This window comes from Rattus norvegicus, chromosome 9 (genome assembly GCF_036323735.1).
Source record: "Rattus norvegicus strain BN/NHsdMcwi chromosome 9, GRCr8, whole genome shotgun sequence".
NCBI lineage: Eukaryota > Metazoa > Chordata > Mammalia > Rodentia > Muridae > Rattus > Rattus norvegicus.
In genome coordinates this window covers 80,963,979-80,977,058 of record NC_086027.1, presented here as the reverse complement: position 1 = coordinate 80,977,058, position 13,080 = coordinate 80,963,979, and positions in this window count along the sequence as shown.

The window sequence follows — 13,080 nt, the reverse complement described above, 5'->3', positions numbered from 1 at the left end:
TAGAACTGCCTCCTCTTTTTTTCTCTCTCTTTCTGCACTGCTCTCTTAAATAGTTTCTTTTTCTTCTCTCTTCTCGTGAGAATTGGGCATATCCTATCTTGTCAAGTATTTCTCTGATTCATTACTTTTTTCTGCCACTCAATTAGACATCACTTTCAAACATGGCTGCCTCTGTCTATAAACTAACTTTACCTTCTTCTTTGTTTAGGATTAAAGTTGTGCACTAAGGGCCTGTCTGCATTCCAGATAGAGGGATTAAAAGTGTTTGCCAAGGGCTGAGCTATACCACAACTAGAAACAGTTTTTTTTTTTCAGTAAATAACATAATCTTGGGGCTCACAGTGTGATCAAATATTCTGCAGTGTGTGTGTGTGTGTGTGTGTGTGTGTGTGTGTGTGTATGCATGTGCACACGTATCTCACAATCTCATTTCTCTTCCTAGTTTTGACCTGATTAGGTAAATGGCAAACTTTTATACAATACTACTACTACTACTACTACTACTACTACTACTACTACTACTTCTACTACTACTACTACTGATGATGATGATGATGATGATGATAATAATAACAAAAATCAGAAGTGTTTTTCTCAGTCTGTGAAAATAAATGTTAAGTCATAGAATGAAACAATAGGTTGTTTTTTTGTCTATTAAGAGAACTACCTGTTTTTAATTCAAATTATCTACTGGTTGAGTTGAATCTTGCTGTGCTGGTAAGAGTACTTCTTAGTCTCTGTTCCCACTATAATGCTATATGTAGACTCCAGATCTGTAAGAGTCTTATGTTATCTCTCAAATTCTCCTCATTTCTGAAAATGTTTTTCTAAATATGTTTGAATGGTGTTGTGTTTCTGTGAAGAAAGGAAGTAGTCATGGCAACCATCACACACACACACACACACACACACACACACACACACACACACACACACACACACACACACACCCCACACAGGAAATCTAGATGTCACCAAAGAAAAATTATGAGAACGTTGAAAAGCCAGAGAGATATCCTGTAGAACGCCAAAATATCATACGGGGAACACAGAAAACCTCAGACATTCCAGAAGTTTCGCATGACACCCACAAGTTATGTATTATTATTTAGGCTAACCCATCTGTTATTTTGATTCATTAAGTTTTTCTTGGCAGTGCTGTTGACATTCTGTCCTTCAAATAAATGTTCAGCTCCTACCCTTCCCCCCTTTAAAAAGACTCTTGTTATTTCACTGAGATGTTAAACCACCGAATAGAAGTAGAGTGGGTAAGGAGAGGTGAGGAAGCCAGAACAGTGGGGATCCAAAGCTCACCAGCACGGGACCCAAGGCAGCACACTAGTGGGGCTCTTCCTAGGCGTGAGGGTGACATTCTGCTACACACTGGCCTCTTTTCCAGCAGACTCTGTCACTTGCAGCTTTGGATGTTAATAAGGGAACCTATAGACTTTTCCTAAATCACAGAGTTACTTGTCTGGAGCCTCTTGGGAAGAGAAAAGGGTACAAGATTAATGGGTATCTAGATCAATTATTAGTAATATAATCCTTTTACAATTGAGTCAGCTTAAGAAGTGGTACTGCCATGTAGGCATGATGTTTTTGTGTACTGTGTAAAGGTTACCCCTGTGTTATTAAAATGATGACTTCTCTGCCCTCATACATTGTTTCAATGCAGACACAGCGTTGTAATGCTTAGATCTAGAATCTCCTGTTTCAAATTTGTATCAACAATTCTTACCATTTATTCTCTGCCTTGTCAATAAATGCTGATTACCCAGTGGCTGAGCAGAAGGGAGAATTCTGCCAGCCAGGAGAAGGAGAGAGAGAGGGAGGGAGATTCAGATAGGCCACAAGGAGAAAAGGATCTCAGAAGACATCATGAGAAAAAAGCCAGAAGCCCAAAGAGCCAGATCAATAATCATATGCAAGTATCATGGGATCATGGCCAGGAGGTAGCCAGATCAGCTTAGGGGGTTAATATAAACCAATACTGCCCAGGTAATTGGGGAAGAAACTTCAAATAAACCTTGGTTTCTCTGTGTGGTTACTGGGGACTAGCATAAGGTAAAAACAATACAGCATTAATTCACTGATTATGCTTATTTTTAAAAAAAATTTATTTTACACTATTAAGACAGAGGTTTGTCTGGCATCAATAGGAGGAGAAGCCCTTGGCCCTGTGAAGGCTCATTTCCCCAGTGTAGGGGAATGCCAGGGCATTGAGGTGGGAATGGGTGGGTTGAAGTGGGAGCATCTTCATAGAAGCAGAGGGTAGGGGGATGGCAGTAGGGGAAGGGGGATAACACTTGAAATGTAATACATAATAGCCAATAAAAAGTCAAAGTTATGAGAGAAGAAGGGAGTAGGGAGGGAGAGAGAAGAGGGAGGGGGGAGGGAAAGAGGCAGAGAGAGAGAGAGAGAGAGAAGCAAAGTCAGAGAATAGAAACCACTAGAAACCACCTTGGGCAGACAGGCTGGAGTGGAACGCTGGTATAGACATCTTCATAAAATCTCCACGGAGTTACCACACAGAGACACAGAACACCCGTATGAAGAACAGTGGGAATCCAACACAGGTGATTGCCCTTGTTCTTGGTTGCTGACCAGAACGTGGTGTTAAGATGCAGTTGTTGGAGACACTACACACATTAATCACAGCACATGGAGAAATCAAGTTGACATTACTAATGAAGCTTGCTGCCCCCTGTCAGCTAGCTCTCAAGGACTGGAAGGCCACTTAGGGAAGAGAGTCATCCACAGCATTGCTCAGCTGGGAGCCTGCTAACTACAATAGTGCTTGGGGTGACAAGACACTGGCGTAATGGTGGCTCAGCTTCTAGACTGAATTTAAGTTCCTCACCATAGGTGGTAGCACATGGCTGGTACTGAATCTTGCCAGGAATCTGCAGCTGGGGAGTTTGCTGTCTCTAGGGGTGATCCTACAACTATGATTTTGCTAAACAGACACATTATCAAATGCCCTCTAAATTCTTATCTCCTTACCTCTCGAGAGAAGTTTCTTTGTACTGTGGATGGTGGTTAATATAGAAACTCACAGCGGGTCAAAACACAGGAAATAAGTTTCAGGGAATACATAGTCCCAAGAGGAAGATCTCTATGGCTTAGGGACCATCAGTGAAGAGGGGGGAAAAGATTATAAGAGCCAGATGTTGGGGAAGGTTGGAGTATAAGAATGTCTTCTGGTCATGTTGGGACTTCTGCATGCATTAACTCACAGCAGCACCTGTGGCTGCCCATACAAGACCTGCACAAGATCAAGCCAGTCAATCTTCTATCATGGAGGGGGAATGAGTTCATGAGTTCTGAGTTGAGGAGCTATGGACTGTTGGTTAATGGCTTTGGAGGGAGAGAAAGTCAGTTTTCTTGAAGGCTGTGGCTCCTGGTAGGTCAACCTTATTTCAGTAAAGAACCCCACATGCAAAAGTGTGTAGAAAACAAAAATTAGAGTCCATGGGTTATTTAAAAAAAAGCCCAGTGGTGGTGGTATGCACCTTTAATCCCAGTACTCCTGAGACAGTAAATGGATGGTAAATGGATCTCTGAGCTCGAGGCCAGCTTGGTCTGCAGAGTGAGTTCCAGGACAGCCAAGGCTACACAGAGAAACCCTGTCTCAAAACAACAAAAACCAAACCAAGCAAACCAAAACCAAAACCAAAAAAAAAGTGAGACATGAAGTTTGTGGTGATATGGAGGTAGGGTGGATTGGGCAGGAGGTTAGGGGAGGAGTTGGGGACAAATATGGTCAAAATGCATTGTATAAAATTGTCAAAAGAAGCAGGATGATGGTGGTGCACACCTTTAATCCCAGCGCTCAGGAAGCAGAGGCAGGCAGATCTGAGTTTGAGGCCTGCCTGGTGCACAGAACAAGTTTCAGGACATCCAAGTATACACTGAGAAACCCTGTCTTGAAAAGCAAAAACAAACGAAACATTCTCAAAAGAATTAATATAGATATGTGTTTTAAAAAAATCAAGTCCAAGTAACAATCACACAAAAATATTTCCAAGATGATTTAATATAGAGCTAGGTTTGGGAACTGTGGATGCAGAATAAAGATTGACTATATACTTTGTGTAAATGTGTGTGTGTGTGTGTGTGTGTGTGTGTGTGTGTGTGTGTGTGTGTGAGAGAGAGAGAGAGAGAGAGAGAGAGAGAGAGAGAGAGAGAGAGAGAGAGAAAGAGATTATGTGTGTATGTACTCATGTATGTGCATGTCTTGAGGCTAGAAATAAACTTTGGGTATTTCTTCTAACCCTGTCCTTGCTGTCCAGAGATCAAGTTTCTGACTGTACTTGGAGCCAGTTATTTGGGCTAGACTGATTGGCCAGTGAGCCCGGGGATGCTCTCTGCTGGTAACAGGCAGGCGCTACCCACCTGGTTGTTATGTGGGCGTTAGGGATCTGAATTCAGGTCTTCTTGCTTTTGCCCTTGGTATTATAACCACTGAATCACCTTTCCAGCCCTTGTTAGTTTTTCTTTTCCCCTAATCTTCGTTTTTACCATAATCATTAAAGTGTAAGATCTTTACAAAAGCTGACTGCTCTGCCGATATTTCTTTACTCAATTTTTAACCTATTCCACGAACAGCAGACCATAATAGCTTTGTCAATTTAGATCATTAGTTTTTAAAAGGAGATGTCAAGAAATAACCGTGGGCTTCACCATCTTCTAATTCAATCAAAATAAATGAAGTTTTATTTATTTTTCTTTAAGTGAATTTACCATTTATGGATTGTAGCAATGAAAACCCTTATTGTGGACAGAAAAGTATCACAAAAAAAAAATCCACTTATGCTGTGGATAAAGGAACTAACTAACTAACTAACTAACTAACTAACTAACTAACTAACTTGAAATATGGCTTAATTCCTTCCTTCATGAAATGCAGTTTCCAGGGCTCATGCAGATGTAGTGTTTGAAATGAAAAGATTAAAAATATTTCCTTAAAATTTAGCAATGAGACAAGATGCCTGCTTTCAAGGCTCCCTAGTCACCACTGTTTAGACTGCATAAGTCATCACAGTAAGGCAAGAGAACCAGTTATACACAGGAAGAAATAAAACTGCCAGTGCTCATAGATTCACAGATGAGAAACAGGGCAGGCTGTGAGAACTGGCTGACGGTTCCTCCTCCCCTCCCTCTTCTTCATCCCAACAGCAGAATCCATTGCCTTCTATAGTATTAACAAACACTGAAAAACAGTCTGATTTTTTTAAATTAAAATTTGCATGTACAATAGCTACGAAAACTTGGAGGTGTGGCTCAGTGGTAGAGCATTTGCCTACATGCTTGAAGCCCTGGGTTGAAATAAACAAAACTTGGGAAAAGCTTACCTAAAGCTTGTCTAAAAGTTCTGCTTAAAGGCAGGTCGGGGACTGGGTATGTATCTCAGCGGTCCTGTCTCATGTGTCTCACAATACAGTGGGCTTGGTCTCCAGCACCGGTAACTCAAACGAGAAGCTACAAAGACTTCTGTGTAGAAAAGGAAAAAAATTGTAGGAGTCACAGTATTATAAGGATGTTGTATTTACAAAATCTATAAAAATTCAACTAAGATTCTCAATTTAAAAATCCTAGAGAGACTATGTGATGACCCAACTTTAAAATACCCATAAAATTATAGAAGTATAAGGCATCTAGGGCCAGTTTTGAAGAAAAATATATGAGAAAGGCTTCTCCCATGAAAACTTACTATGAACTTTTAGTAATTGAAATTGTGTGGCAATGTCAGAGTGGGCCGGAGGGACACTTCTTGTCAGTGAACAGAAAATAAATACGTCAGTGGCATTGTTAGTTGGTGCTAAAGCACATACCATTCAATACCAGGACAATTCACTGCTTCTCAGGAACAAAATAATGTCAGATTCTTAGTGTTCATAGAAGTCAATTACAAGCAGATTTAATTTTAATATGATTCCAAAAACGGGAAGTTGGACCAGTGGTTACTGAGTTAAGTAGGAGACTGCTGCCGTCCTTTAGAGACACTGTAAACGAGTATCTACTGTTTATTCCAGAAAGCTCAGAGAACCAGGTGTGACAGCAAAGCATCCTGGGTGTCACAGGCAGGCAGGTCACAAGAATGGTTTCAGAGGGGAGGTGGGGGTGGGTGTAAGCGACTAAAGTTTATTACATAAATGTGTGAAACTGTCGAACGATTAAACAAAATTTTGGAGAAACAAAACAAAATAAAATCAACCAACCAATCCAAGTGACCAGCAGCCAGGAAAATGTAAGAAAAGGTCCTTTTACTTATTCCCTTGGCAGAAATTCTGTGTCAACACAAAAGATAGCATACGTGGGTGTAACAGAACCCCAGATCCACTTGGAGACATGTTTGGTTCAGCTTTGGAGTGGGATCTGGGTTCCCCATCCAGGGGATGATACATGTTCTGTGAGGTCCAGCCAGTTCATTCTAAAGAGTACACTCTACAGTATAACTCCCATACCTCATATCCTGTCCCGCTATAGGAACATTCGTAACAGAACGGCCTATAATAGGAAAAAGGGTTCTAGTAATCAAAATAACAAGATAAGGTTAGGTAGCAGTTAAAATCAACAAAGCACAGCAGTGGTTTTCAGTTCATGAGATAGGAAATGATGTTCGTCTCCCTCAAAAAACTCAATCAGCCATGCCTAGACTTGGATGGTTTGGGTTGTCAAATTGTTGGGTTGTGCATATATTACTAGAAGGTGTGTGTGTGTGTGTGTGTGTGTGTGTGTGTGTGTGTATACATACATACATACATACATACATACATACATACATACATACATACTAGGAGGTGTAAGACAGGCTCACAACAGTTATCTGTCCCCAAATGGGGCTGATGGACACAGGAATAGCCACAATCCTACTGGTAAAGGAAAATAGTTAATCAGTTGTTCTGGGATTAATTGTGTTTTCGAGGCTACATACTTATCCAAAGTCCCTTATTTATTTATTTATTTATTTATTTATTTATTTATTTATTTATTCTTAAAAACTGCATTTATTTACTTCTTTGTTGAGAAGGGGGGTGAACATGCTCACACCATGGTGGGGGGGGGTCAAAGGACAACTTGGCTAGAGTTGGTTCTCTCCTTCAGCCATGGGACTGAACTCAGGTTGCCAGGCGTTGGGGCAAGTGTCTTTACCCACTGAACCATCTTGTCAGTCTGAGTACGTTTCCTTTTAAATGTTGTAGGTTTTATATCTTACCACATCATTCAGATCAAAATACCGATTCCCGCTGAGACTTCCATTTTGACTTGTGGGTTTAACTTCCAAGTATTCAAGAATTTTATATGTTCCTTTCTATTTTATTTCTTAAAACTTTGTGGTCAGAGAATATACTTTAAATGATTTAAAATATTTTAAATGTTTTTGAGGTTGAGGTTGTGGTTTGTCTTAATGAATAGTCCATGAATAAAAAATATGTGTTTCTTGCTGTGGGCTCGAGGCCTTGGTAAATGTGATGTAGGTCAATTTGGTAGCTGGTGATGAGTCTTCTTATTGCTAGTTTTATGTACACTTATCCTGTTGATTTCTGAGGGGCCATATCTGCATTCTCCCTGTACACCATGGGAATGTTTATGTCTTCTCTGTGTGCTAGATTGTTGTTGTTATTGTTCGTGTACTCTGAAGATTTATTACCAAGAATATTGTACTGTTACACTGTCTGGTGAATCGACTATTTTGTCGTTAAATGTTCCCTGTTACTCTTATCCTTGGAGGTGTGTGTGTGTGTGTGTGTGTGTGTGTGTGTGCGCGTGTGTGTGTGTGTGTCTTATGTGTATGTGTGTGTGTTTTGTGTGTGTATGTGTCTTGTGCGTGTGTTTTTGTGTGTGTTCTATGTGTGTATGTGTGTTTATGTTTGTGTGTGTGTGTGTGTGTGTGTGTGTGTGTGTTTGTCTTTTTCAGGAATGTTTACCTTTTACTATATTGGGAAAGGTTTTGTGTTTGCTTCCTGGCTATTTTGAAGGAGCATCTTACAATGTGGCATACGCTGACCTTGAACCCACAATCTCCCATCTCTCTCCTCAGTCTTCCAAGTGCCAGGACTACAAGGGTATGTCATCATGCCCAGGTAAGTTAGGGAAAAATTTAGAATTATTTTTCTGCATTAATCTCTTTCTCTCTTCTAAGTAAACCTCTGATGACCCAAATGCTGATATTTTTTCCAATTGTTCTGGGGGCTGTGCTTAATTTTTAAAGCCCCCCTCCCCTGATAATTCGTATCAATTTGTTAGTTCATGTGGATCTATACAGTAGCTCATGGCCTGCTCCCACATCATTATGCTGCTGAGCCTGTGCAATGAACTGCTCCCATTCTGTGGCTTTTCAGTTCTAACTTGTTTCTAGCTTCCTCGTCGTCAGTGTCTGTTCTGCTCTACGCTGAATTTACTCGTGCAGATTTCTTCAACATTCATATTTACCATATAAGGAATGTTAAGACAGATGCTTGAAGCCTTCATTTAAAGTTTCTAATTCTGAATCTTGGGTTTAATGATAATTTAAATGAAGTCTCCCCCCCTTCTTCCTCCCTCCCTCCCAGTCACCCTTCCTCCCTTTCCCTCCCTTTCCCCCTCTCATTTCCTCCCTTCCTCTCCCCCTCACAGTCTCTCTTCCTCTCTCCCTCCCTCCCTTCCTCCCTCTCGTCTTCTTCCCTCTGGGCGTGCAGAGGAAACCTCTACCAGTGAACCACACCCTCAGCCACGCAACATAGGTTTTGTTGCTGACTCTCCTTTTTGTTACTTCTCTGGTCTACTCTTCTTTTAGGCAGCTAGTATCTTGAAAACATTTACTCAGGAGGCTCTCCGCCCAGGCCAGTAAAAAGAATGCGTGCTGCCCAGGCCAGTAAAAAGAATGCGTGCTGGTTGCGACTGCCATCCATGTCCCTGTCCTATGCTTGGTTGTGTTTGCTTATCTGTGTTCTCATACTGGGAAGGCCACAGTGCAAGTCAGCTGTGTAGTCACCACAAGAGAGCTATCTATTTTCTTCTTACTCTTCAGTTCTTGGCTCCCAATGTTTGCAATTTCCTTGTAATTATCTTCCCCTTCTAAGACCTCTCAGCCTTCCACTCCTGCTCCAGTTTCCCATTCTTGGGAGTTTCGTGGATAAGCAAATGGTTGGTTTTTGATTCAGATCAGTGCCCTTCAAAGTGACCAGGCATCAGCATTTCCTGGAGCCTGTGAGAAGTGTAAATTCTCAGCCTCCCTCCCTAGACCTACTCAATAAGAAGCTCTGGGGAGTGGGGTACAGAAACACCTTGAACATTTCTATATCATTCATGTCTGCCTTAGTGTTTGAAAAGCATTAACTTGGGTGACTAAGTCATGAAACTCTTCAAATAAGACATCAAGAACCTGGAAATATTTTGCCCTGACTATGGCTGCCGGTAACACTCTCAAGTTTTCATAAGTTTGAATCTTATGCGTTTAGTATACTTCTAGGAATCTTTCCAATTTGGGAGATTCTTGAAGAAGAAACAGAATCTGACAAGTGGAAGAGGAAAGCAATGGAAACCAGCACTCAGCAAAGTGGTGAGAGAGTCGGTGCAGCTGGCACTGACAAGTCAATGAGGGGGATGGCCTTGTTAGGGCTGCCATTCTTTTGATGGTATCAGATGGTGTGGACACAAGAGCCAAAAAGCATGTTTACACAGAGCTCATTTCGGGAAACTGTATGAGTAGATGCAGGATCTGGGTTTGAAGAATAACAAAGCAGAAAACTACTTCAGCATCTTACTGACAAATAGGCAGAATTACCTCAGTGACTTCTCAGGGCTGTCACATTACCAGCTGATGGTTGAGCCTCTATTAGCCTTAGGGCCTGTCCTCCCAGACTTCAGTAATTGACAGGTGACCCAGACAACCCCTACTGTGAACATTTCACCATTAACACTAATAAGTCAAAAGACAAGTAATAGATTTTGCTATGTTCATCTGCTAATACCTCCCTAGTCTCCAAACTCTCAGAATAAACGTCTGAGCAAGTGGCGGCCGCAGAGACTGACGACTTGTTCAGACAGTGTGAGTCCAGTGGGAGGTGAACCTTCAGAAAGTCCCTCCTATGCGTTCAGCGCTTTAAAACATGCCTGTTTTTTTAAACAACAATTTCACTGTTTTCAGAAACTGGCCTGCATTAAGATTGAAAATGCAGCTGTTAATCAATCCCAAATTCCCTGTTGAAACTTTAGGACAAATTGAAAGTGATTTGTCATCTCTTCACGTTGCCAGGGAAGACTAGACTTTGACCCAAGGAATGTGTGTGTAGCCATATTTATACAGTAAGTCAGGCTGGGATCCAAAATTCAGTGTTGATGGGTCCTGCTAAGGTATAGATACCAGAGCCTCGACAGTTAAATCTTGCAGTTGAATGCAGCTTCATTTATCTTATTTTAATGGCCCCATTCATTTTGCACAGGAAAAGCATTTCTATTTGGTTTTCTCATCATGGCTGGGGTGTGAGGTACACGCATAGAAGGGTCAGAAGCAGAGGAACTGAAAGAGAGTCCTCGTGGATAACTGGAGAAGAGACTCTCTAAAATGGTTTCCAGCCACTCTCCCAGATGGATGTCATAGAAGAAAGCCCCTCTTGCAGCAGTAGGAGGACCAGTTCCTTCGATGGACCTGGTGCATTAAGTGCAGGGAACCAGAGATTCCTTTGTCCTAAGTCCAGACTGGGTAGGCCATAGGGTAGCGCACCAGCCCCACATAGCACAGTTAAGTAGCCAGCCTTGTGAGCCACTTGTTCTGAGACTCTATTCCAGAATGCAGCCAATGCATTAACTAGTAAAGGAAAACTTGCCCTTGCCAAGGAGCAGGACCTCTTATTTCCAGACTTCCTGGGGTTGGGGTGAGTGGCCAGAGCTGAGGAGGGAGACTTGAGCAGGACTTTGTGCCTGGTATGCTCTGCTGTGGTAACAATGACCGGAAAAGTGAAAGGCCTTTGTATTCAACCTTCCTTTGGTACCAAACAGTCCATTTTTCTCTTGGGATTTGCCTTCCTTCCCCTAATTTACCACTCTATCATCGGCTGAGTGAGCAGCGCTCCTTTGTTCAATGTGGTGGTTTGTGAGACTTCATTCTGCCTGCACTCTCCCTGCCTACTCAGGCTGTCTTCAGACATGGCTGCTTGCCTGGTACCTCAGCTTCTACACGTAGCATGCAGTGGGGTGTCACGCCACTGTCTTGGCATTGACCATACAGGCAGGCATGCCCCTGCCCCTCCCTCCCAGTCTCCTAAAAACAGGCAGATAGACTGAGGATGCATTAGTTAAGAATAAGAAACCTAATACCACGCCAGTGTATGCTTCCTATAGGCAATATGCCTCATGTTAACCATTTAGTAGAAAATTGCAGAGAAAACAAACAAGAACCTCTTCCTCATTTTCCCTCCTGCTCTCTTTATGATCAAACATTATCCTGTTGTGGCTGACTTGTGCAGGGTTCCCAGGGAATAAATAACTTGTTTCAGAGCCTCTTAAATTTTCTGACAAGTTTTTTTGTTTTTTGTTTTTTGTTTTTTTTTGTCAGATTTTGCTGCCCCTGTTAAGGCATTAATCTGAAGTGTCACCGTTCCGTGAAAACTTGTCACTGCTTAGAGAAAAAGCCACAAGGAAAGATACTGCATTCAGTGGCTTTCACCCCACAATCTCTTTCTGAATTGCCAGTGCCAAGACAGCTCACAGCATAAGCTGGCTGTTAGGAAATTGCATCGAGACCAGATTTCATTATCATTAAATAAAAATGCCGTTGGGGAAATCATGGTGTCTTTAGCAGGGCATCATTGACTTCTCTCCAGTCTTCTCTTTCAAAGTCAAGCTCTCCCTCCCTGAATCCATATCACATGTGAAAACAGCTACTTTTCATCCTGGGAGGACCATGTTTGTGCCAGGCACGGAAAGCCCTGGAAGGCAGCACTGCGCCGAGCCACTGCACTAAGTCTAACCTAGACATTTCGCCTGGGTGGGCGCGGATAGGGGTGGATATGGTAGGGTGTCCCAGCAAGTTCCCTCACAGCTCCCAATGCTATGAGAAGTGTTTTCATCTACCAGGATATGAGGGTGAGGGACACAATTCCTGTGGCCTGTGGCCCTATTTCCACGTGCTCCTCCTTGTCCTCAAAAGTGCTTCATTCCACTCCTGTATTAGTTTCTAGTGCTATGGCGGAGTTGTGTGAGGGGAAAACACCAGAGGGAAATGCACCTTGTGGGTGTGGAAATCAGAGAATTGGGTCGTTTTCCACCTCCCTTTCAAGCCGCAACTTGGAAAGTCTCTTAGCAGAGAAGGAATTGTGCGTTTCTGGAGATTACGTTTCCAGATGTGATTTGAAAGTCTAACATACAGTAACCATCTCACTTGGGCATTGCATCCACCACAGGAAAGCTGTCAGGAAGGAGAGCACCGGGCTAGAAACACTCTCTTTAAATATGTTTCTTTGTAACTGGTTACTGGAATGGACAATAATTTCTCATACAATGTAACTTTTTAAAAATCTTTTTTGTTGTTTCACTTTAATTTCTAAAATTGTTTTCTAAGGTAATGTCACTGCTGGTGAAAGGAGGCGGCTGCTGGAGAACTAAATGCCTCTGTTTTTTTAGGGGACTGGGAATATAATCGCTTCTGATGGCTGGGCCAGGTCTCCTCAGACTCTTGAGAACTATTATAAAGATGACTCCCACCAAGCCAGCAAATCTTGCATCTCTGGCAACCGGGCCATGCTCAAACTGAGAAATAGCATCGGGAGTTCACGCATCCACAGAAGCCTTTGTCCCAGTAGCATTTAAATCTCTGGGGATAAGAGGTTCTTTCCAATACCAGAGGGTCAGACTGCCCTCATGAACAATGCTAGTTAAGTCTTGGAACGCTTTTCCCTCTTCTAACTCCCCAGTTATACATTTTCCTCTGTGGCCAGTCACTGAAGCTGAAAACAGTCTCTTTTTGAGGGACACAGTGCCTTCTTCTAAAACGAGCGAGCGGCAATCATTGGCTCTCCCCGCTTCCTCCCAGCTCAGATGGAAAAGCCTTTAAACTGAGTTCCCAGTGGTTCCCTTCCCCCCTTTCCTGGAAACTTT